Below are 27238 nucleotides of genomic sequence, written 5' to 3' on the forward strand. Positions count from 1 at the left end.
GAAAGTGTTTAGCTATTGTAAGTAATGCTGATATTTACCAGTACAAGTTACTTCTTTATTCTATAAGTTGAACAATCATCTATTGTACCTGATATATTGTTAGGTTCTATGGTATCTTATCTATTATGAAGCTTTATGGTATCTGATATATTGTAAAGCTCTGTGGTAGCTGAGCTATTTGTAAGGTTTTTGGTACTTGATCAATTGTAAGGTTCTATGGTACCTGATCATTTGCAAAGTTCTATGGTAACTGAGCTATTGTCAGGTTCACCCTTCATACAGTTAGAGTACAGCAAAGGTTGTATCGATAACTAACCATTAGATTTAGAAGGTTGAAGTAGAGTAATAAAACTATGATGGTAAAATCTTGTTGGTGAAGACAGTGACGGCTGTATTTATACTTTAATACATTTTTTGTGCTACGCTAGGTAACTCTATGTTTACGCATAGAGTTACCTAGCCTAGCACAAAAATACAGTTCAAGTTGATATTACTTACTACTGTGACAAAACATCTATTACTAGTAGTTAGTAACACAAGAGATCTGTTATATTTTTTTTCAGGTGGTAAACTGATGAGCCGCTATACACTGTTGCACTATGGAACTGTCACATTTCCCTGTTTTCTTTAGTGCTCGCCGAGGAGGAATGTCAGTTATACCTAAACTTTCATGCCAAGTTCTATACCTGCACCATTTGCAGTTGTCGCCAACCGATAGATTGTGACAATTTTGCAGGCAGTTCCGATCAACAAGAGTATAAATTCATGAATTGCGAAATAATGATTCAGCTTGAGGTACGTTTCTAGAGTTGTTCCATTCTTCCTGACTGAAGGTAATTTTAAGTTTGTGTGTAAACATTAAAAAGTGACTAGCATTGATAGGAAGTTCTGTATTTTCTCGATTGTAAGGTTCTATGGTACCTGATCAATTGTAAAGTTTTATGATATCTGATATATTATAAGGTTCAATGGTATCTGATATATTGTAAGGTTCTATGGTATCTAATCTATTTGGGTGTAGTGGATTGAAGGTTGCAAATTCGAATCCTAAGCAATGTAATATTTTTCCAAACCTTTAGTTGTGGTTTCAGACCGACAAAAAGACACGACTCTTATGATAGCATAGATTGCACATGTTGCATATTATTCATTGAGTATGCTCACTTAATTATTCACTGAAAAAGAAACTGTTTAATTCCTTCACATCTGGTTAAAGTTGAGAATACTTTTGAAACTAGTTGACATATGATTGGTTTTTATGACATGGTTATTTTTTCTTTAATTCACAGTAGCAGAGGACATCCGGAACCTTATGCTTCTGCATGCTTTTGACAGCGAAGACAAGCTGTTATCAACCTTAATGAGGTCACACGCTTGCATACCAGTAACACCTACTGGTAAAAAGCTCAACTTCCCACAAGATCTGATAAATCCAACAAGTCAGCTCGCTGTTCTCTACTGCAAAGGTACCAGCCAACCTGACAATGCAGAATTGACACCACAAGACAGTTTTAAAACAGTTGTTTTCAAATACACAAAACTGTTGAATTTGCTTTTCATATTATTCTATTTTGACTATGTTTAGTTTGTGCACTTTTACTTAACTTGTAGGTGCTAATTCAAATATTATTGGTTCAGATATAGTGAAAGTGTTAAGCTCTTGTAAGTAATGCTGATATTTACCAGTACAAGTTACTTCTTTATTCTATAAGTCAAACAATCATCTATTGTACCTGATATATTGTTAGGTTCTATGGTATCTTATCTATTATGAAGCTTTATGGTACCTGATATATTGTAAGGCTCTGTAGTACCTGATGTATCGTAAGGTTTTTGGTACTTGATCAATTGTAAGGTTCTATGGTACCTGATCATTTGCAAAGTTCTATAGTAACTGAGCTAATGTCAGGTTCGCCCTTCACTCAGTTAGAGTACAGCAAATGGTGTATCGATAACTAACCATTATATTTAGAAGGTTGAAGTAGAGTAATAAAACTATGATGGTAAAATCTTATTGGTAAAGACAGTGACGGCTGTATTTGTACTTTAATACATTTTTTGTGCTACGCTAGGTAACTCTATGTTTACACATAGAGTTTGCTAGCGTAGCACAAAAATACAGCTCAAGTTGATAGGCTATTACTTACTGCTGTGACAAAACATCTAATACTAGTAGTTACTAACACAAGAGATCTGTTATATTTTTTTTTAGGTGGTAAACTGATGAGCTGCTATACACTGTTGCACTATGGAACTGTCACATTTCCCTGTTTTCTTTAGTGCTCGCCGTGGAGGAATGTCAGTTATACCTAAACTTTCATGCCAAGTTCTATACCTGCACCATCTACAGTTATCGCCACACGATAGGTTGTGACAATTTTGAAGGCAGTTCTGATCAGCAAGAGTGTAAATTCATGAATTGCGAAATAATGATTAGGTTTGATGTACGTTTCTAAAGTTTTTCCATTTTTCCTGACTAAAGGTGATTTTTATTTTGCGTGTAAACATATAAAAGTGACTAGCATTGATAGAAAGCTATGTATTTTCTCTATTGTAAGGTGCTATGGTACCTGATCAATTGCAAAGTTCTATGGTATATGAGCTAATGTCAGGTTTGCCCTACATACAGTTAGAGTACAGCAAATGTTGTATCGATAACTAACCATTAGATTTGGAAGGTTGAAGTAGAGTAATAAAACTATGATGGTAAAATCTTATTGGTAAAGACAGTGACGGCGGTATTTATACTTTAATACATTTTTTGTGCTACGCTAGGTAACTCTATGTTTACACATAGAATTACCTAGCGTAGCACAAAAATACAGCTCAAGTTGATAGGCTATTACTTACTGCTGTGACAAAACATCTATTACTAGTAGTTAGTAACACAAGAGATCTGTTATATTTTTTTCAGGTGGTAAACTGCTGAGCCGCTATACACTGTTGCACTATGGAACTGTCACATTTCCCTGTTTTCTTTAGTGCTCGCCGAGGAGGAATGTCAGTTATACCTAAACTTTCATGCCAAGTTCTATACCTGCACCATCTGCAGTTGTCGCCAACCGATAGATTGTGACAATTTTGCAGGCAGTTCCGATCAGCGAGAGTATAAATTCATGAATTGCGAAATAATGATTCAGCTTGAGGTACGTTCCTAGAGTTGTTCCATTCTTCCTGACTAAAGGTAATTTTAATTTTGTGTGTAAACATTAAAAAGTGACTAGCATTGATAGGAAGTTCTGTATTTTCTCGATTTTAAGGTTCTATGGTATCTGATCAATTGTAAAGTTTTATGATATCTGATATATTATAAGGTTCAATGGTATCTGATATATTGTAAGGTTCTATGGTATCTAATCTATTTGGGTGTAGTGGATTGAAGGTTGCAAATTCGAATCCTAAGCAATGTAATATTTTTCCAAACCTTTAATTGTGGTTTCAGACAGACATAAAGACACGACTCTTGTGATAGCATAGATTGCACATGTTGCATATTATTCATTGAGTATGCTCTTTTTATTATTCACTGAAAAAGAAACTGTTTAATTCCTTCACATCTGGTTAAAGTTGAGAATACTTTTGAAACTAGTTGACATATGATTGGTTTTTATGACATGGTTATTTTTTTTTTAATTCAGAGTAGCAGAGGACATCCGGAACCTTATGCTTCTGCATGCCTTTGACAGCGAGGACAAGCTGTTATTAACCTTAATGAGGTCACACGCTTGCATACCAGTAACACCTACTGGTAAAAAGCTCAACTTCCCACAAGATCTGATAAATCCAACAAGTCAGCTCGCTGTTCTCTACTGCAAAGGTACCAGTCAACCTGAAAATGTAGAATTGACATCACAAGATAGTTTTAAAACAGTTGTTTTCAAATAAACATGAGTGTTGAATTTGCTTGTCATATTATTCTATTTTGTCTATGTTTAGTTTGTGCACTTTTACTTAACTTGGAGGTGCTAAATTAAATATTAATGGTTCAGGTATAGTGAAAGTGTTAAGCTATTGCAAGTAATGCTGATATTTACCAGTACAAGTTACTTCTTTATTCTATAAGTTGAACAATCATCTATTGTACCTGATATATTGTTAGGTTCTATGGTATCTTATCTATTATAAAGCTTTATGGTACCTGATGTATTGTAAAGCTCTGTAGTACTTGATGTATTGTAAGGTTTTTGGTACTTGATCAATTGTAAGGTTCTATGGTATCTGATCATTTGCAAAGTTCTATGGTAACTGAGCTATTGTCAGGTTCACCCTTCATACAGTTAGAGTACAGCAAAGGTTGTATCGATAACTAACCATTAGATTTAGAAGGTTGAAGTAGAGTAATAAAACTATGATGGTAAAATCTTGTTGGTAAAGACAGTGACGGCTGTATTTATACTTTAATACATTTTTTGTGCTACGCTAGGTAACTCTATGTTTACGCATAGAGTTACCTAGCCTAGCACAAAAATACAGTTCAAGTTGATATTACTTACTGCTGTGACAAAACATTTATTACTAGTAGTTAGTAACACAAGAGATCTGTTATATTTTTTTCAGGTGGTAAACTGATGAGCCGCTATACACTGTTGCACTATGGAACTGTCACATTTCCCTGTTTTCTTTAGTGCTCGCCGAGGAGGAATGTCAGTTATACCTAAACCTTCATGCCAAGTTCTATACCTGCACCATCTGCAGTTGTCACCAACCAATAGATTGTGACAATTTTGCAGGCAGTTCCGATCAGCGAGAGTATAAATTCATGAATTGCGAAATAATGATTCAGCTTGAGGTACGTTCCTAGAGTTGTTCCATTCTTCCTGACTAAAGGTAATTTTAATTTTGTGTGTAAACATTAAAAAGTGACTAGCATTGATAGGAAGTTCTGTATTTTCTCGATTTTAAGGTTCTATGGTACCTGATCAATTGTAAAGTTTTATGATATCTGATATATTATAAGGTTCAATGGTATCTGATATATTGTAAGGTTCTATGGTATCTAATCTATTTGGGTGTAGTGGATTGAAGGTTGCAAATTCGAATCCTAAGCAATGTAATATTTTTCCAAACCTTTAATTGTGGTTTCAGACAGACAAAAAGACACGACTCTTGTGATAGCATAGATTGCACATGTTGCATATTATTCATTGAGTATGCTCACTTTATTTTTCACAGAAAAAGAAACTGTTTAATTGCGTCACATCTGGTTAAAGTTGAGAATACTTTTGAAACTAGTTGACATATGATTGGTTTTTATGACATGGTTATTTTTTTTTTAATTCAGAGTAGCAGAGGACATCCGGAACCTTATGCTTCTGCATGCCTTTGACAGCGAGGACAAGCTGTTATTAACCTTAATGAGGTCACACGCTTGCATACCAGTAACACCTACTGGTAAAAAGCTCAACTTCCCACAAGATCTGATAAATCTAACAAGTCAGCTCGCTGTTCTCTACTGCAAAGGTACCAGTCAACCTGACAATGTAGAATTGACATCACAAGATAGTTTTAAAACAGTTGTTTTCAAATAAACATGAGTGTTGAATTTGCTTGTCATATTATTCTATTTTGACTATGTTTAGTTTGTGCACTTTTACTTAACTTGTAGGTGCTAATTCAAATATTAATGGTTCAGATATAGTGAAAGTGTTTAGCTATTGTAAGTAATGCTGATATTTACCAGTACAAGTTACTTCTTTATTCTATAAGTTGAACAATCATCTATTGTACCTGATATATTGTTAGGTTCTATGGTATCTTATCTATTATGAAGCTTTATGGTATCTGATATACTGTAAAGCTCTATGGTACCTGAGCTATTTGTAAGGTTTTTGGTACTTGATCAATTGTAAGGCTCTATGGTACCTGATCAATTGCAAAGTTCTATGGTAACTGAGCTATTGTCAGGTTCACCCTTCATACAGTTAGAGCACAGCAAAGGTAGTATCGATAACTAACCATTAGATTTAGAAGGTTGAAGTAGAGTAATAAAACTATGATGGTAAAATCTTTTTGATGAAGACAGTGACGGCTGTATTTGTACTTTAATACATTTTTTGTGCTACGCTAGGTAACTCTATGTTTACACATAGAGTTCCCTAGCGTAGCACAAAAATACAGCTCAAGTTGATAGGCTATTACTTACTGCTGTGACAAAACATCTATTACTAGTAGTTAGTAACACAAGAGATCTGTTATATTTCTTTCAGGTGGTAAACTGATGAGCCGCTATACACTGTTGCACTATGGAACTGTCACATTTCCCTGTTTTCTTTAGTGCTCGCCGAGGAGGAATGTCAGTTATACCTAAACTTTCATGCCAAGTTCTATACCTGCACCATCTGCAGTTGTCGCCAACCGATAGATTGTGACAATTTTGCAGGCAGTTCCGATCAGCGAGAGTATAAATTCATGAATTGCGAAATAATGATTCAGCTTGAGGTACGTTCCTAGAGTTGTTCCATTCTTCCTGACTAAAGGTAATTTTAATTTTGTGTGTAAACATTAAAAAGTGACTAGCATTGATAGGAAGTTCTGTATTTTCTCGATTTTAAGGTTCTATGGTATCTGATCAATTGTAAAGTTTTATGATATCTGATATATTATAAGGTTCAATGGTATCTGATATATTGTAAGGTTCTATGGTATCTAATCTATTTGGGTGTAGTGGATTGAAGGTTGCAAATTTGAATCCTAAGCAATGTAATATTTTTACAAACCTTTAATTGTGGTTTCAGACAGACAAAAAGACACGACTCTTGTGATAGCATAGATTGCACATGTTGCATATTATTCATTGAGTATGCTCTTTTTATTATTCACTGAAAAAGAAACTGTTTAATTCCTTCACATCTGGTTAAAGTTGAGAATACTTTTGAAACTAGTTGACATATGATTGGTTTTTATGACATGGTTATTTTTTTTTTAATTCAGAGTAGCAGAGGACATCCGGAACCTTATGCTTCTGCATGCCTTTGACAGCGAGGACAAGCTGTTATTAACCTTAATGAGGTCACACGCTTGCATACCAGTAACACCTACTGGTAAAAAGCTCAACTTCCCACAAGATCTGATAAATCCAACAAGTCAGCTCGCTGTTCTCTACTGCAAAGGTACCAGTCAACCTGCAAATCTAGAATTGACATCACAAGATAGTTTTAAAACAGTTGTTTTCAAATAAACATGAGTGTTGAATTTGCTTGTCATATTATTCTATTTTGACTATGTTTAGTTTGTGCACTTTTACTTAACTTGTAGGTGCTAATTCAAATATTAATGGTTCAGATATAGTGAAAGTGTTTAGCTATTGTAAGTAATGCTGATATTTACCAGTACAAGTTACTTCTTTATTCTATAAGTTGAACAATCATCTATTGTACCTGATATATTGTTAGGTTCTATGGTATCTTATCTATTATGAAGCTTTATGGTATCTGATATATTGTAAAGCTCTGTGGTAGCTGAGCTATTTGTAAGGTTTTTGGTACTTGATCAATTGTAAGGTTCTATGGTACCTGATCATTTGCAAAGTTCTATGGTAACTGAGCTATTGTCAGGTTCACCCTTCATACAGTTAGAGTACAGCAAAGGTTGTATCGATAACTAACCATTAGATTTAGAAGGTTGAAGTAGAGTAATAAAACTATGATGGTAAAATCTTGTTGGTGAAGACAGTGACGGCTGTATTTATACTTTAATACATTTTTTGTGCTACGCTAGGTAACTCTATGTTTACGCATAGAGTTACCTAGCCTAGCACAAAAATACAGTTCAAGTTGATATTACTTACTACTGTGACAAAACATCTATTACTAGTAGTTAGTAACACAAGAGATCTGTTATATTTTTTTTCAGGTGGTAAACTGATGAGCCGCTATACACTGTTGCACTATGGAACTGTCACATTTCCCTGTTTTCTTTAGTGCTCGCCGAGGAGGAATGTCAGTTATACCTAAACTTTCATGCCAAGTTCTATACCTGCACCATTTGCAGTTGTCGCCAACCGATAGATTGTGACAATTTTGCAGGCAGTTCCGATCAACAAGAGTATAAATTCATGAATTGCGAAATAATGATTCAGCTTGAGGTACGTTTCTAGAGTTGTTCCATTCTTCCTGACTGAAGGTAATTTTAAGTTTGTGTGTAAACATTAAAAAGTGACTAGCATTGATAGGAAGTTCTGTATTTTCTCGATTGTAAGGTTCTATGGTACCTGATCAATTGTAAAGTTTTATGATATCTGATATATTATAAGGTTCAATGGTATCTGATATATTGTAAGGTTCTATGGTATCTAATCTATTTGGGTGTAGTGGATTGAAGGTTGCAAATTCGAATCCTAAGCAATGTAATATTTTTCCAAACCTTTAGTTGTGGTTTCAGACCGACAAAAAGACACGACTCTTATGATAGCATAGATTGCACATGTTGCATATTATTCATTGAGTATGCTCACTTAATTATTCACTGAAAAAGAAACTGTTTAATTCCTTCACATCTGGTTAAAGTTGAGAATACTTTTGAAACTAGTTGACATATGATTGGTTTTTATGACATGGTTATTTTTTCTTTAATTCACAGTAGCAGAGGACATCCGGAACCTTATGCTTCTGCATGCTTTTGACAGCGAAGACAAGCTGTTATCAACCTTAATGAGGTCACACGCTTGCATACCAGTAACACCTACTGGTAAAAAGCTCAACTTCCCACAAGATCTGATAAATCCAACAAGTCAGCTCGCTGTTCTCTACTGCAAAGGTACCAGCCAACCTGACAATGCAGAATTGACACCACAAGACAGTTTTAAAACAGTTGTTTTCAAATACACAAAACTGTTGAATTTGCTTTTCATATTATTCTATTTTGACTATGTTTAGTTTGTGCACTTTTACTTAACTTGTAGGTGCTAATTCAAATATTATTGGTTCAGATATAGTGAAAGTGTTAAGCTCTTGTAAGTAATGCTGATATTTACCAGTACAAGTTACTTCTTTATTCTATAAGTCAAACAATCATCTATTGTACCTGATATATTGTTAGGTTCTATGGTATCTTATCTATTATGAAGCTTTATGGTACCTGATATATTGTAAGGCTCTGTAGTACCTGATGTATCGTAAGGTTTTTGGTACTTGATCAATTGTAAGGTTCTATGGTACCTGATCATTTGCAAAGTTCTATAGTAACTGAGCTAATGTCAGGTTCGCCCTTCACTCAGTTAGAGTACAGCAAATGGTGTATCGATAACTAACCATTATATTTAGAAGGTTGAAGTAGAGTAATAAAACTATGATGGTAAAATCTTATTGGTAAAGACAGTGACGGCTGTATTTGTACTTTAATACATTTTTTGTGCTACGCTAGGTAACTCTATGTTTACACATAGAGTTTGCTAGCGTAGCACAAAAATACAGCTCAAGTTGATAGGCTATTACTTACTGCTGTGACAAAACATCTAATACTAGTAGTTACTAACACAAGAGATCTGTTATATTTTTTTTTAGGTGGTAAACTGATGAGCTGCTATACACTGTTGCACTATGGAACTGTCACATTTCCCTGTTTTCTTTAGTGCTCGCCGTGGAGGAATGTCAGTTATACCTAAACTTTCATGCCAAGTTCTATACCTGCACCATCTGCAGTTGTCGCCAACCGATAGATTGTGACAATTTTGCAGGCAGTTCCGATCAGCGAGAGTATAAATTCATGAATTGCGAAATAATGATTCAGCTTGAGGTACGTTCCTAGAGTTGTTCCATTCTTCCTGACTAAAGGTAATTTTAATTTTGTGTGTAAACATTAAAAAGTGACTAGCATTGATAGAAAGCTATGTATTTTCTCTATTGTAAGGTGCTATGGTACCTGATCAATTGCAAAGTTCTATGGTATATGAGCTAATGTCAGGTTTGCCCTACATACAGTTAGAGTACAGCAAATGTTGTATCGATAACTAACCATTAGATTTGGAAGGTTGAAGTAGAGTAATAAAACTATGATGGTAAAATCTTATTGGTAAAGACAGTGACGGCGGTATTTATACTTTAATACATTTTTTGTGCTACGCTAGGTAACTCTATGTTTACACATAGAATTACCTAGCGTAGCACAAAAATACAGTTCAAATTGATATTATTTACTGCTGTGACAAAACCTCTTTTACTAGTAGTTAGTAACACAAGAGATCTGTTATATTTTTTGAGGTGGTAAACTGATGAGCCGCTATACACTGTTGCACTATGGAACTGTCACATTTCCCTGTTTTCTTTAGTGCTCGCCGAGGAGGAATGTCAGTTATACCTAAACTTTCATGCCAAGTTCTATACCTGCACCATCTACAGTTATCGCCACCCGATAGATTGTGACAATTTTGCAGGCAGTTCCGATCAGCAAGAGTATAAATTCATGAATTGCGAAATAATGATTCAGCTTGAGGTACGTTCCTAGAGTTGTTCCATTTTTCCTGACTAAAAGTAATCTTTATTTTGCGTGTAAATTTTAATAAGTGGCTAGCATTGATAGAAAGATATGTATTTTCTCTATTTGAAAGTTTTATGGTACCTGATCAATTGCAAAGTTTTATGGTAAATGAGCTAATGTCAGGTTTGCCCTACATACAGTTAGAGTACAGCAAATGTTGTATCGATAACTAACCATTAGATTTGGAAGGTTGAAGTAGAGTAATAAAACTATGATGGTAAAATCTTATTGGTAAAGACAGTGACGGCGGTATTTATACTTTAATACATTTTTTGTGCTACGCTAGGTAACTCTATGTTTACACATAGAATTACCTAGCGTAGCACAAAAATACAGTTCAAATTGATATTATTTACTGCTGTGACAAAACCTCTTTTACTAGTAGTTAGTAACACAAGAGATCTGTTATATTTTTTGAGGTGGTAAACTGATGAGCCGCTATACACTGTTGCACTATGGAACTGTCACATTTCCCTGTTTTCTTTAGTGCTCGCCGAGGAGGAATGTCAGTTATACCTAAACTTTCATGCCAAGTTCTATACCTGCACCATCTACAGTTATCGCCACCCGATAGATTGTGACAATTTTGCAGGCAGTTCCGATCAGCAAGAGTATAAATTCATGAATTGCGAAATAATGATTCAGCTTGAGGTACGTTCCTAGAGTTGTTCCATTTTTCCTGACTAAAAGTAATCTTTATTTTGCGTGTAAATTTTAATAAGTGGCTAGCATTGATAGAAAGATATGTATTTTCTCTATTTGAAAGTTTTATGGTACCTGATCAATTGCAAAGTTTTATGGTAAATGAGCTAATGTCAGGTTTGCCCTACATACAGTTAGAGTACAGCAAATGTTGTATCGATAACTAACCATTAGATTTGGAAGGTTGAAGTAGAGTAATAAAACTATGATGGTAAAATCCTATTGGTAAAGACAGTGACGGCTGTATTTGTACTTTAATACATTTTTTGTGCTACGCTAGGTAACTCTATGTTTACACATAGAGTTTGCTAGCGTAGCACAAAAATACAGCTCAAGTTGATAGGCTATTACTTACTGCTGTGACAAAACATCTAATACTAGTAGTTAGTAACACAAGAGATCTGTTATATTTTTTTCAGGTGGTAAACTGATGAGCTGCTATACACTGTTGCACTATGGAACTGTCACATTTCCCTGTTTTTTTTAGTGCTCGCCGTGGAGGAATGTCAGTTATACCTAAACTTTCATGCCAAGTTCTATACCTGCACCATCTACAGTTATCGCCACACGATAGGTTGTGACAATTTTGAAGGCAGTTCTGATCAGCAAGAGTGTAAATTCATGAATTGCGAAATAATGATTCAGCTTGAGGTACGTTCCTAGAGTTGTTCCATTTTTCCTGACTAAAAGTAATTTTTATTTTGCGTGTAAATTTTAATAAGTGGCTAGCATTGATAGAAAGATATGTATTTTCTCTATTTTAAAGTTTTATGGTACCTGACCGATTGTAAAGTTTTATGATATCTGATATATTATCAGGTTCAATGGTATCTGATATATTGTAAGGTTCTATGGTATCTATTCTATTTGGGTGTAGTGGATTGAAGGTTGCAAATTCGAATCCTACGCAATGTAATGTTTTTCTAAACCTGTAATTGTGGTTTCAGACAGACAAAAGGACACGACTCATATGATAGCATAGAATGCACATGTTGCATATTATTCATTGAGTATGCTCACTAAATTATTCACTGAAAAAGAAACTGTTCAATTGCTTCACATCTGGTTAAAGTTGAGAATTCTTTTGAAACTAGTTAACATAGGATTGGTTTTTATGACATGGTTATTTTTTCTTTAATTCAGAGTAGCAGAGGACATTTGGAACCTTATGCTTCTGCATGCCTTTGACAGCGAGGACAAGCTGTTATCAACCTTAATGAGGTCACACGCTTACCATACCAGTTACCATACACCCGCTTACTGTCATACCAGTAACACCTACTGGTAAAAAGCTCAACTTCCCACAAGATCTGATAAATCCAAAAAGTCAGCTCGCTGTTCTCTACTGCAAAGGTACCAGTCAACCTGACAATGTAGAATTGACATCACAAGATAGTTTTAAAACAGTTGTTTTCAAATAAACATGAGTGTTGAATTTGCTTGTCATATTATTCTATTTTGACTATGTTTAGTTTGTGCACTTTTACTTAACTTGTAGGTGCTAATTCAAATATTATTGGTTCAGATATAGTGAAAGTGTTAAGCTCTTGTAAGTAATGCTGATATTTACCAGTACAAGTTACTTCTTTATTCTATAAGTCAAACAATCATCTATTGTACCTGATATATTGTTAGGTTCTATGGTATCTTATCTATTATGAAGCTTTATGGTACCTGATATATTGTAAGGCTCTGTAGTACCTGATGAATCGTAAGGTTTTTGGTACTTGATCAATTGTAAGGCTCTATGGTACCTGATCATTTGCAAAGTCCTATAGTAACTGAGCTATTGTCAGGTTCGCCCTTCACTCAGTTAGAGTACAGCAAATGGTGTATCGATAACTAACCATTATATTTAGAAGGTTGAAGTAGAGTAATAAAACTATGATGGTAAAATCCTATTGGTAAAGACAGTGACGGCTGTATTTGTACTTTAATACATTTTTTGTGCTACGCTAGGTAACTCTATGTTTACACATAGAGTTTGCTAGCGTAGCACAAAAATACAGCTCAAGTTGATAGGCTATTACTTACTGCTGTGACAAAACATCTAATACTAGTAGTTAGTAACACAAGAGATCTGTTATATTTTTTTCAGGTGGTAAACTGATGAGCTGCTATACACTGTTGCACTATGGAACTGTCACATTTCCCTGTTTTTTTTAGTGCTCGCCGTGGAGGAATGTCAGTTATACCTAAACTTTCATGCCAAGTTCTATACCTGCACCATCTACAGTTATCGCCACACGATAGGTTGTGACAATTTTGAAGGCAGTTCTGATCAGCAAGAGTGTAAATTCATGAATTGCGAAATAATGATTAGGCTTGAGGTACGTTTCTAAAGTTTTTCCATTTTTCCTGACTAAATGTGATTTTTATTTTGCGTGTAAACATATAAAAGTGACTAGCATTGATAGAAAGCTATGTATTTTCTCTATTGTAAGGTGCTATGGTACCTGATCAATTGCAAAGTTCTATGGTAAATGAGCTAATGTCAGGTTTGCCCTACATACAGTTAGAGTACAGCAAATGTTGTAACGATAACTAACCATTAGATTTGGAAGGTTGAAGTAGAGTAATAAAACTATGATGGTAAAATCTTATTGGTAAAGACAGTGACGGCGGTATTTATACTTTAATACATTTTTTGTGCTACGCTAGGTAACTCTATGTTTACACATAGAATTACTTAGCGTAGCACAAAAATACAGTTCAAGTTGATATTATTTACTGCTGTGACAAAACCTCTTTTACTAGTAGTTAGTAACACAAGAGATCTGTTATATTTTTTTGAGGTGGTAAACTGATGAGCCGCTATACACTGTTGCACTATGGAACTGTCACATTTCCCTGTTTTCTTTAGTGCTCGCCGTGGAGGAATGTCAGTTATACCTAAACTTTCATGCCAAGTTCTATACCTGCACCATCTACAGTTATCGCCACCCGATAGATTGTGACAATTTTGCAGGCAGTTCCGATCAGCAAGAGTATAAATTCATGAATTGCGAAATAATGATTCAGCTTGAGGTACGTTCCTAGAGTTGTTCCATTTTTCCTGACTAAAAGTAATTTTTATTTTGCGTGTAAATCTTAATAAGTGGCTAGCATTGATAGAAAAATATGTATTTTCTCTATTTTAAAGTTTTATGGTACCTGACCGATTGTAAAGTTTTATGATATCTGATATATTATCAGGTTCAATAGTATCTGATATATTGAAAGGTTCTATGGTATCTATTCTATTTGGGTGTAGTGGATTGAAGGTTGCAAATTCGAATCCTACGCAATGTAATGTTTTTCTAAACCTGTAGTTGTGGTTTCAGACAGACAAAAGGACACGACTCATATGATAGCATAGAATGCACATGTTGCATATTATTCATTGAGTATGCTCACTAAATTATTCACTGAAAAAGAAACTGTTCAATTGCTTCACATCTGGTTAAAGTTGAGAATTCTTTTGAAACTAGTTAACATATGATTGGTTTTTATGACATGGTTATTTTTTCTTTAATTCAGAGTAGCAGAGGACATTTGGAACCTTATGCTTCTGCATGCCTTTGACAGCGAGGACAAGCTGTTATCAACCTTAATGAGGTCACACGCTTACCATACCAGTTACCATACACCCGCTTACTGTCATACCAGTAACACCTACTGGTAAAAAGCTCAACTTCCCACAAGATCTGATAAATCCAAAAAGTCAGCTCGCTGTTCTCTACTGCAAAGGTACCAGTCAACCTGACAATGTAGAATTGACATCACAAGATAGTTTTAAAACAGTTGTTTTCAAATAAACATGAGTGTTGAATTTGCTTGTCATATTATTCTATTTTGACTATGTTTAGTTTGTGCACTTTTACTTAACTTGTAGGTGCTAATTCAAATATTATTGGTTCAGATATAGTGAAAGTGTTAAGCTCTTGTAAGTAATGCTGATATTTACCAGTACAAGTTACTTCTTTATTCTATAAGTCAAACAATCATCTATTGTACCTGATATATTGTTAGGTTCTATGGTATCTTATCTATTATGAAGCTTTATGGTACCTGATATATTGTAAGGCTCTGTAGTACCTGATGTATCGTAAGGTTTTTGGTACTTGATCAATTGTAAGGCTCTATGGTACCTGATCATTTGCAAAGTTCTATAGTAACTGAGCTATTGTCAGGTTCGCCCTTCACTCAGTTAGAGTACAGCAAATGGTGTATCGATAACTAACCATTATATTTAGAAGGTTGAAGTAGAGTAATAAAACTATGATGGTAAAATCTTATTGGTAAAGACAGTGACGGCGGTATTTATACTTTAATACATTTTTTGTGCTACGCTAGGTAACACTATGTTTACACATAGAATTACCTAGCGTAGCACAAAAATACAGTTCAAGTTGATATTATTTACTGCTGTGACAAAACCTCTTTTACTAGTAGTTAGTAACACAAGAGATCTGTTATATTTTTTTGAGGTGGTAAACTGATGAGCCGCTATACACTGTTGCACTATGGAACTGTCACATTTCCCTGTTTTCTTTAGTGCTCGCCGAGGAGGAATGTCAGTTATACCTAAACTTTCATGCCAAGTTCTATACCTGCACCATCTACAGTTATCGCCACCCGATAGATTGTGACAATTTTGCAGGCAGTTCCGATCAGCAAGAGTATAAATTCATGAATTGCGAAATAATGATTCAGCTTGAGGTACGTTCCTAGAGTTGTTCCATTTTTCCTGACTAAAAGTAATTTTTATTTTGCGTGTAAATTTTAATAAGTGGCTAGCATTGATAGAAAGATATGTATTTTCTCTATTTTAAAGTTTTATGGTACCTGACCGATTGTAAAGTTTTATGATATCTGATATATTATCAGGTTCAATGGTATCTGATATATTGTAAGGTTCTATGGTATCTATTCTATTTGGGTGTAGTGGATTGAAGGTTGCAAATTCGAATCCTACGCAATGTAATGTTTTTCTAAACCTGTAATTGTGGTTTCAGACAGACAAAAGGACACGACTCATATGATAGCATAGAATGCACATGTTGCATATTATTCATTGAGTATGCTCACTAAATTATTCACTGAAAAAGAAACTGTTCAATTGCTTCACATCTGGTTAAAGTTGAGAATTCTTTTGAAACTAGTTAACATATGATTGGTTTTTATGACATGGTTATTTTTTCTTTAATTCAGAGTAGCAGAGGACATTTGGAACCTTATGCTTCTGCATGCCTTTGACAGCGAGGACAAGCTGTTATCAACCTTAATGAGGTCACACGCTTACCATACCAGTTACCATACACCCGCTTACTGTCATACCAGTAACACCTACTGGTAAAAAGCTCAACTTCCCACAAGATCTGATAAATCCAAAAAGTCAGCTCGCTGTTCTCTACTGCAAAGGTACCAGTCAACCTGACAATGTTGAATTGACATCACAAGATAGTTTTAAAACAGTTGTTTTCAAATAAACATGAGTGTTGAATTTGCTTGTCATATTATTCTATTTTGACTATGTTTAGTTTGTGCACTTTTACTTAACTTGTAGGTGCTAATTCAAATATTATTGGTTCAGATATAGTGAAAGTGTTAAGCTCTTGTAAGTAATGCTGATATTTACCAGTACAAGTTACTTCTTTATTCTATAAGTCAAACAATCATCTATTGTACCTGATATATTGTTAGGTTCTATGGTATCTTATCTATTATGAAGCTTTATGGTACCTGATATATTGTAAGGCTCTGTAGTACCTGATGTATCGTAAGGTTTTTGGTACTTGATCAATTGTAAGGCTCTATGGTACCTGATCATTTGCAAAGTCCTATAGTAACTGAGCTATTGTCAGGTTCGCCCTTCACTCAGTTAGAGTACAGCAAATGGTGTATCGATAACTAACCATTATATTTAGAAGGTTGAAGTAGAGTAATAAAACTATGATGGTAAAATCCTATTGGTAAAAACAGTGACGGCTGTATTTGTACTTTAATACATTTTTTGTGCTACGCTAGGTAACTCTATGTTTACACATAGAGTTTGCTAGCGTAGCACAAAAATACAGCTCAAGTTGATAGGCTATTACTTACTGCTGTGACATAACATCTAATACTAGTAGTTAGTAACACAAGAGATCTGTTATATTTTTTTCAGGTGGTAAACTGATGAGCTGCTATACACTGTTGCACTATGGAACTGTCACATTTCCCTGTTTTCTTTAGTGCTCGCCGAGGAGGAATGTCAGTTATACCTAAACTTTCATGCCAAGTTCTATACCTGCACCATTTGCAGTTGTCGCCAACCGATAGATTGTGACAATTTTGCAGGCAGTTCCGATCAACAAGAGTATAAATTCATGAATTGCGAAATAATGATTCAGCTTGAGGTACGTTTCTAGAGTTGTTCCATTCTTCCTGACTGAAGGTAATTTTAAGTTTGTGTGTAAACATTAAAAAGTGACTAGCATTGATAGGAAGTTCTGTATTTTCTCGATTGTAAGGTTCTATGGTACCTGATCAATTGTAAAGTTTTATGATATCTGATATATTATAAGGTTCAATGGTATCTGATATATTGTAAGGTTCTATGGTATCTAATCTATTTGGGTGTAGTGGATTGAAGGTTGCAAATTCGAATCCTAAGCAATGTAATATTTTTCCAAACCTTTAGTTGTGGTTTCAGACCGACAAAAAGACACGACTCTTATGATAGCATAGATTGCACATGTTGCATATTATTCATTGAGTATGCTCACTTAATTATTCACTGAAAAAGAAACTGTTTAATTCCTTCACATCTGGTTAAAGTTGAGAATACTTTTGAAACTAGTTGACATATGATTGGTTTTTATGACATGGTTATTTTTTCTTTAATTCACAGTAGCAGAGGACATCCGGAACCTTATGCTTCTGCATGCTTTTGACAGCGAAGACAAGCTGTTATCAACCTTAATGAGGTCACACGCTTGCATACCAGTAACACCTACTGGTAAAAAGCTCAACTTCCCACAAGATCTGATAAATCCAACAAGTCAGCTCGCTGTTCTCTACTGCAAAGGTACCAGCCAACCTGACAATGCAGAATTGACACCACAAGACAGTTTTAAAACAGTTGTTTTCAAATACACAAAACTGTTGAATTTGCTTTTCATATTATTCTATTTTGACTATGTTTAGTTTGTGCACTTTTACTTAACTTGTAGGTGCTAATTCAAATATTATTGGTTCAGATATAGTGAAAGTGTTAAGCTCTTGTAAGTAATGCTGATATTTACCAGTACAAGTTACTTCTTTATTCTATAAGTCAAACAATCATCTATTGTACCTGATATATTGTTAGGTTCTATGGTATCTTATCTATTATGAAGCTTTATGGTACCTGATATATTGTAAGGCTCTGTAGTACCTGATGTATCGTAAGGTTTTTGGTACTTGATCAATTGTAAGGTTCTATGGTACCTGATCATTTGCAAAGTTCTATAGTAACTGAGCTAATGTCAGGTTCGCCCTTCACTCAGTTAGAGTACAGCAAATGGTGTATCGATAACTAACCATTATATTTAGAAGGTTGAAGTAGAGTAATAAAACTATGATGGTAAAATCTTATTGGTAAAGACAGTGACGGCTGTATTTGTACTTTAATACATTTTTTGTGCTACGCTAGGTAACTCTATGTTTACACATAGAGTTTGCTAGCGTAGCACAAAAATACAGCTCAAGTTGATAGGCTATTACTTACTGCTGTGACAAAACATCTAATACTAGTAGTTACTAACACAAGAGATCTGTTATATTTTTTTTTAGGTGGTAAACTGATGAGCTGCTATACACTGTTGCACTATGGAACTGTCACATTTCCCTGTTTTCTTTAGTGCTCGCCGTGGAGGAATGTCAGTTATACCTAAACTTTCATGCCAAGTTCTATACCTGCACCATCTACAGTTATCGCCACACGATAGGTTGTGACAATTTTGAAGGCAGTTCTGATCAGCAAGAGTGTAAATTCATGAATTGCGAAATAATGATTAGGTTTGATGTACGTTTCTAAAGTTTTTCCATTTTTCCTGACTAAAGGTGATTTTTATTTTGCGTGTAAACATATAAAAGTGACTAGCATTGATAGAAAGCTATGTATTTTCTCTATTGTAAGGTGCTATGGTACCTGATCAATTGCAAAGTTCTATGGTATATGAGCTAATGTCAGGTTTGCCCTACATACAGTTAGAGTACAGCAAATGTTGTATCGATAACTAACCATTAGATTTGGAAGGTTGAAGTAGAGTAATAAAACTATGATGGTAAAATCTTATTGGTAAAGACAGTGACGGCGGTATTTATACTTTAATACATTTTTTGTGCTACGCTAGGTAACTCTATGTTTACACATAGAATTACCTAGCGTAGCACAAAAATACAGCTCAAGTTGATAGGCTATTACTTACTGCTGTGACAAAACATCTATTACTAGTAGTTAGTAACACAAGAGATCTGTTATATTTTTTTCAGGTGGTAAACTGCTGAGCCGCTATACACTGTTGCACTATGGAACTGTCACATTTCCCTGTTTTCTTTAGTGCTCGCCGAGGAGGAATGTCAGTTATACCTAAACTTTCATGCCAAGTTCTATACCTGCACCATCTGCAGTTGTCGCCAACCGATAGATTGTGACAATTTTGCAGGCAGTTCCGATCAGCGAGAGTATAAATTCATGAATTGCGAAATAATGATTCAGCTTGAGGTACGTTCCTAGAGTTGTTCCATTCTTCCTGACTAAAGGTAATTTTAATTTTGTGTGTAAACATTAAAAAGTGACTAGCATTGATAGGAAGTTCTGTATTTTCTCGATTTTAAGGTTCTATGGTATCTGATCAATTGTAAAGTTTTATGATATCTGATATATTATAAGGTTCAATGGTATCTGATATATTGTAAGGTTCTATGGTATCTAATCTATTTGGGTGTAGTGGATTGAAGGTTGCAAATTCGAATCCTAAGCAATGTAATATTTTTCCAAACCTTTAATTGTGGTTTCAGACAGACATAAAGACACGACTCTTGTGATAGCATAGATTGCACATGTTGCATATTATTCATTGAGTATGCTCTTTTTATTATTCACTGAAAAAGAAACTGTTTAATTCCTTCACATCTGGTTAAAGTTGAGAATACTTTTGAAACTAGTTGACATATGATTGGTTTTTATGACATGGTTATTTTTTTTTTAATTCAGAGTAGCAGAGGACATCCGGAACCTTATGCTTCTGCATGCCTTTGACAGCGAGGACAAGCTGTTATTAACCTTAATGAGGTCACACGCTTGCATACCAGTAACACCTACTGGTAAAAAGCTCAACTTCCCACAAGATCTGATAAATCCAACAAGTCAGCTCGCTGTTCTCTACTGCAAAGGTACCAGTCAACCTGAAAATGTAGAATTGACATCACAAGATAGTTTTAAAACAGTTGTTTTCAAATAAACATGAGTGTTGAATTTGCTTGTCATATTATTCTATTTTGTCTATGTTTAGTTTGTGCACTTTTACTTAACTTGGAGGTGCTAAATTAAATATTAATGGTTCAGGTATAGTGAAAGTGTTAAGCTATTGCAAGTAATGCTGATATTTACCAGTACAAGTTACTTCTTTATTCTATAAGTTGAACAATCATCTATTGTACCTGATATATTGTTAGGTTCTATGGTATCTTATCTATTATAAAGCTTTATGGTACCTGATGTATTGTAAAGCTCTGTAGTACTTGATGTATTGTAAGGTTTTTGGTACTTGATCAATTGTAAGGTTCTATGGTATCTGATCATTTGCAAAGTTCTATGGTAACTGAGCTATTGTCAGGTTCACCCTTCATACAGTTAGAGTACAGCAAAGGTTGTATCGATAACTAACCATTAGATTTAGAAGGTTGAAGTAGAGTAATAAAACTATGATGGTAAAATCTTGTTGGTAAAGACAGTGACGGCTGTATTTATACTTTAATACATTTTTTGTGCTACGCTAGGTAACTCTATGTTTACGCATAGAGTTACCTAGCCTAGCACAAAAATACAGTTCAAGTTGATATTACTTACTGCTGTGACAAAACATTTATTACTAGTAGTTAGTAACACAAGAGATCTGTTATATTTTTTTCAGGTGGTAAACTGATGAGCCGCTATACACTGTTGCACTATGGAACTGTCACATTTCCCTGTTTTCTTTAGTGCTCGCCGAGGAGGAATGTCAGTTATACCTAAACCTTCATGCCAAGTTCTATACCTGCACCATCTGCAGTTGTCACCAACCAATAGATTGTGACAATTTTGCAGGCAGTTCCGATCAGCGAGAGTATAAATTCATGAATTGCGAAATAATGATTCAGCTTGAGGTACGTTCCTAGAGTTGTTCCATTCTTCCTGACTAAAGGTAATTTTAATTTTGTGTGTAAACATTAAAAAGTGACTAGCATTGATAGGAAGTTCTGTATTTTCTCGATTTTAAGGTTCTATGGTACCTGATCAATTGTAAAGTTTTATGATATCTGATATATTATAAGGTTCAATGGTATCTGATATATTGTAAGGTTCTATGGTATCTAATCTATTTGGGTGTAGTGGATTGAAGGTTGCAAATTCGAATCCTAAGCAATGTAATATTTTTCCAAACCTTTAATTGTGGTTTCAGACAGACAAAAAGACACGACTCTTGTGATAGCATAGATTGCACATGTTGCATATTATTCATTGAGTATGCTCACTTTATTTTTCACAGAAAAAGAAACTGTTTAATTGCGTCACATCTGGTTAAAGTTGAGAATACTTTTGAAACTAGTTGACATATGATTGGTTTTTATGACATGGTTATTTTTTTTTTAATTCAGAGTAGCAGAGGACATCCGGAACCTTATGCTTCTGCATGCCTTTGACAGCGAGGACAAGCTGTTATTAACCTTAATGAGGTCACACGCTTGCATACCAGTAACACCTACTGGTAAAAAGCTCAACTTCCCACAAGATCTGATAAATCTAACAAGTCAGCTCGCTGTTCTCTACTGCAAAGGTACCAGTCAACCTGACAATGTAGAATTGACATCACAAGATAGTTTTAAAACAGTTGTTTTCAAATAAACATGAGTGTTGAATTTGCTTGTCATATTATTCTATTTTGACTATGTTTAGTTTGTGCACTTTTACTTAACTTGTAGGTGCTAATTCAAATATTAATGGTTCAGATATAGTGAAAGTGTTTAGCTATTGTAAGTAATGCTGATATTTACCAGTACAAGTTACTTCTTTATTCTATAAGTTGAACAATCATCTATTGTACCTGATATATTGTTAGGTTCTATGGTATCTTATCTATTATGAAGCTTTATGGTATCTGATATACTGTAAAGCTCTATGGTACCTGAGCTATTTGTAAGGTTTTTGGTACTTGATCAATTGTAAGGTTCTATGGTACCTGATCAATTGCAAAGTTCTATGGTAACTGAGCTATTGTCAGGTTCACCCTTCATACAGTTAGAGCACAGCAAAGGTAGTATCGATAACTAACCATTAGATTTAGAAGGTTGAAGTAGAGTAATAAAACTATGATGGTAAAATCTTTTTGATGAAGACAGTGACGGCTGTATTTGTACTTTAATACATTTTTTGTGCTACGCTAGGTAACTCTATGTTTACACATAGAGTTCCCTAGCGTAGCACAAAAATACAGCTCAAGTTGATAGGCTATTACTTACTGCTGTGACAAAACATCTATTACTAGTAGTTAGTAACACAAGAGATCTGTTATATTTCTTTCAGGTGGTAAACTGCTGAGCCGCTATACACTGTTGCACTATGGAACTGTCACATTTCCCTGTTTTCTTTAGTGCTCGCCGAGGAGGAATGTCAGTTATACCTAAACTTTCATGCCAAGTTCTATACCTGCACCATCTGCAGTTGTCGCCAACCGATAGATTGTGACAATTTTGCAGGCAGTTCCGATCAGCGAGAGTATAAATTCATGAATTGCGAAATAATGATTCAGCTTGAGGTACGTTCCTAGAGTTGTTCCATTCTTCCTGACTAAAGGTAATTTTAATTTTGTGTGTAAACATTAAAAAGTGACTAGCATTGATAGGAAGTTCTGTATTTTCTCGATTTTAAGGTTCTATGGTATCTGATCAATTGTAAAGTTTTATGATATCTGATATATTATAAGGTTCAATGGTATCTGATATATTGTAAGGTTCTATGGTATCTAATCTATTTGGGTGTAGTGGATTGAAGGTTGCAAATTTGAATCCTAAGCAATGTAATATTTTTACAAACCTTTAATTGTGGTTTCAGACAGACAAAAAGACACGACTCTTGTGATAGCATAGATTGCACATGTTGCATATTATTCATTGAGTATGCTCTTTTTATTATTCACTGAAAAAGAAACTGTTTAATTCCTTCACATCTGGTTAAAGTTGAGAATACTTTTGAAACTAGTTGACATATGATTGGTTTTTATGACATGGTTATTTTTTTTTTAATTCAGAGTAGCAGAGGACATCCGGAACCTTATGCTTCTGCATGCCTTTGACAGCGAGGACAAGCTGTTATTAACCTTAATGAGGTCACACGCTTGCATACCAGTAACACCTACTGGTAAAAAGCTCAACTTCCCACAAGATCTGATAAATCCAACAAGTCAGCTCGCTGTTCTCTACTGCAAAGGTACCAGTCAACCTGCAAATCTAGAATTGACATCACAAGATAGTTTTAAAACAGTTGTTTTCAAATAAACATGAGTGTTGAATTTGCTTGTCATATTATTCTATTTTGACTATGTTTAGTTTGTGCACTTTTACTTAACTTGTAGGTGCTAATTCAAATATTAATGGTTCAGATATAGTGAAAGTGTTTAGCTATTGTAAGTAATGCTGATATTTACCAGTACAAGTTACTTCTTTATTCTATAAGTTGAACAATCATCTATTGTACCTGATATATTGTTAGGTTCTATGGTATCTTATCTATTATGAAGCTTTATGGTATCTGATATATTGTAAAGCTCTGTGGTAGCTGAGCTATTTGTAAGGTTTTTGGTACTTGATCAATTGTAAGGTTCTATGGTACCTGATCATTTGCAAAGTTCTATGGTAACTGAGCTATTGTCAGGTTCACCCTTCATACAGTTAGAGTACAGCAAAGGTTGTATCGATAACTAACCATTAGATTTAGAAGGTTGAAGTAGAGTAATAAAACTATGATGGTAAAATCTTGTTGGTGAAGACAGTGACGGCTGTATTTATACTTTAATACATTTTTTGTGCTACGCTAGGTAACTCTATGTTTACGCATAGAGTTACCTAGCCTAGCACAAAAATACAGTTCAAGTTGATATTACTTACTACTGTGACAAAACATCTATTACTAGTAGTTAGTAACACAAGAGATCTGTTATATTTTTTTTCAGGTGGTAAACTGATGAGCCGCTATACACTGTTGCACTATGGAACTGTCACATTTCCCTGTTTTCTTTAGTGCTCGCCGAGGAGGAATGTCAGTTATACCTAAACTTTCATGCCAAGTTCTATACCTGCACCATTTGCAGTTGTCGCCAACCGATAGATTGTGACAATTTTGCAGGCAGTTCCGATCAACAAGAGTATAAATTCATGAATTGCGAAATAATGATTCAGCTTGAGGTACGTTTCTAGAGTTGTTCCATTCTTCCTGACTGAAGGTAATTTTAAGTTTGTGTGTAAACATTAAAAAGTGACTAGCATTGATAGGAAGTTCTGTATTTTCTCGATTGTAAGGTTCTATGGTACCTGATCAATTGTAAAGTTTTATGATATCTGATATATTATAAGGTTCAATGGTATCTGATATATTGTAAGGTTCTATGGTATCTAATCTATTTGGGTGTAGTGGATTGAAGGTTGCAAATTCGAATCCTAAGCAATGTAATATTTTTCCAAACCTTTAGTTGTGGTTTCAGACCGACAAAAAGACACGACTCTTATGATAGCATAGATTGCACATGTTGCATATTATTCATTGAGTATGCTCACTTAATTATTCACTGAAAAAGAAACTGTTTAATTCCTTCACATCTGGTTAAAGTTGAGAATACTTTTGAAACTAGTTGACATATGATTGGTTTTTATGACATGGTTATTTTTTCTTTAATTCACAGTAGCAGAGGACATCCGGAACCTTATGCTTCTGCATGCTTTTGACAGCGAAGACAAGCTGTTATCAACCTTAATGAGGTCACACGCTTGCATACCAGTAACACCTACTGGTAAAAAGCTCAACTTCCCACAAGATCTGATAAATCCAACAAGTCAGCTCGCTGTTCTCTACTGCAAAGGTACCAGCCAACCTGACAATGCAGAATTGACACCACAAGACAGTTTTAAAACAGTTGTTTTCAAATACACAAAACTGTTGAATTTGCTTTTCATATTATTCTATTTTGACTATGTTTAGTTTGTGCACTTTTACTTAACTTGTAGGTGCTAATTCAAATATTATTGGTTCAGATATAGTGAAAGTGTTAAGCTCTTGTAAGTAATGCTGATATTTACCAGTACAAGTTACTTCTTTATTCTATAAGTCAAACAATCATCTATTGTACCTGATATATTGTTAGGTTCTATGGTATCTTATCTATTATGAAGCTTTATGGTACCTGATATATTGTAAGGCTCTGTAGTACCTGATGTATCGTAAGGTTTTTGGTACTTGATCAATTGTAAGGTTCTATGGTACCTGATCATTTGCAAAGTTCTATAGTAACTGAGCTAATGTCAGGTTCGCCCTTCACTCAGTTAGAGTACAGCAAATGGTGTATCGATAACTAACCATTATATTTAGAAGGTTGAAGTAGAGTAATAAAACTATGATGGTAAAATCTTATTGGTAAAGACAGTGACGGCTGTATTTGTACTTTAATACATTTTTTGTGCTACGCTAGGTAACTCTATGTTTACACATAGAGTTTGCTAGCGTAGCACAAAAATACAGCTCAAGTTGATAGGCTATTACTTACTGCTGTGACAAAACATCTAATACTAGTAGTTACTAACACAAGAGATCTGTTATATTTTTTTTTAGGTGGTAAACTGATGAGCTGCTATACACTGTTGCACTATGGAACTGTCACATTTCCCTGTTTTCTTTAGTGCTCGCCGTGGAGGAATGTCAGTTATACCTAAACTTTCATGCCAAGTTCTATACCTGCACCATCTGCAGTTGTCGCCAACCGATAGATTGTGACAATTTTGCAGGCAGTTCCGATCAGCGAGAGTATAAATTCATGAATTGCGAAATAATGATTCAGCTTGAGGTACGTTCCTAGAGTTGTTCCATTCTTCCTGACTAAAGGTAATTTTAATTTTGTGTGTAAACATTAAAAAGTGACTAGCATTGATAGAAAGCTATGTATTTTCTCTATTGTAAGGTGCTATGGTACCTGATCAATTGCAAAGTTCTATGGTATATGAGCTAATGTCAGGTTTGCCCTACATACAGTTAGAGTACAGCAAATGTTGTATCGATAACTAACCATTAGATTTGGAAGGTTGAAGTAGAGTAATAAAACTATGATGGTAAAATCTTATTGGTAAAGACAGTGACGGCGGTATTTATACTTTAATACATTTTTTGTGCTACGCTAGGTAACTCTATGTTTACACATAGAATTACCTAGCGTAGCACAAAAATACAGTTCAAATTGATATTATTTACTGCTGTGACAAAACCTCTTTTACTAGTAGTTAGTAACACAAGAGATCTGTTATATTTTTTGAGGTGGTAAACTGATGAGCCGCTATACACTGTTGCACTATGGAACTGTCACATTTCCCTGTTTTCTTTAGTGCTCGCCGAGGAGGAATGTCAGTTATACCTAAACTTTCATGCCAAGTTCTATACCTGCACCATCTACAGTTATCGCCACCCGATAGATTGTGACAATTTTGCAGGCAGTTCCGATCAGCAAGAGTATAAATTCATGAATTGCGAAATAATGATTCAGCTTGAGGTACGTTCCTAGAGTTGTTCCATTTTTCCTGACTAAAAGTAATCTTTATT

The sequence above is a fragment of the Watersipora subatra genome, chromosome 11 (assembly GCF_963576615.1).
Source record: "Watersipora subatra chromosome 11, tzWatSuba1.1, whole genome shotgun sequence".
Lineage (NCBI taxonomy): Eukaryota > Metazoa > Bryozoa > Gymnolaemata > Cheilostomatida > Watersiporidae > Watersipora > Watersipora subatra.